This window comes from Etheostoma cragini, chromosome 3, assembly GCF_013103735.1.
Source record: "Etheostoma cragini isolate CJK2018 chromosome 3, CSU_Ecrag_1.0, whole genome shotgun sequence".
Classification (NCBI taxonomy): domain Eukaryota; kingdom Metazoa; phylum Chordata; class Actinopteri; order Perciformes; family Percidae; genus Etheostoma; species Etheostoma cragini.
The window spans coordinates 30,108,995-30,109,476 of record NC_048409.1 but is presented as its reverse complement, the minus strand read 5'-3'; positions in this window follow the sequence as shown (position 1 = coordinate 30,109,476).

Sequence of the window (482 nt, the reverse complement as noted above, 5' to 3'; positions counted from 1 at the left end):
TTTGTTTTGACGCTAAAAAAAACTAAGAAATTCAGACAGATTTAAGTATTGAATTTGAAATCCAGTCTTCTTATTACATCTGACCCTTATATACTAGCCCATATTATACTTTTATGAACTAATCTAGTGTTATGACAATTACTCTTCTATAAGTTGCTATACTAAACATTATTTACTTCCACTTTTAAAAACTAATCACAATATTTTGCTTCAAAATGAACATTAAAAACACAGAAACATGACAAACTTTGACAGGAGTTTAGTCATAAATAAGAGAAGTTATCGGTAATAATGGAGATGAACGTGTTAATGTTTGTTTCAGTGGAGAATTGACGAGAAACCGGTGAAAATAGATAAATGGGACGGAGCCGCGGTGAAGAACTCTCTGGATGACGCCGCAAAGAAGGTCAGCTTTTATTCTGAAATCACAGTCATAGGTCAGCTTTTATTCTGAAATCACAGTCATAGGTCAGCTTTTATTC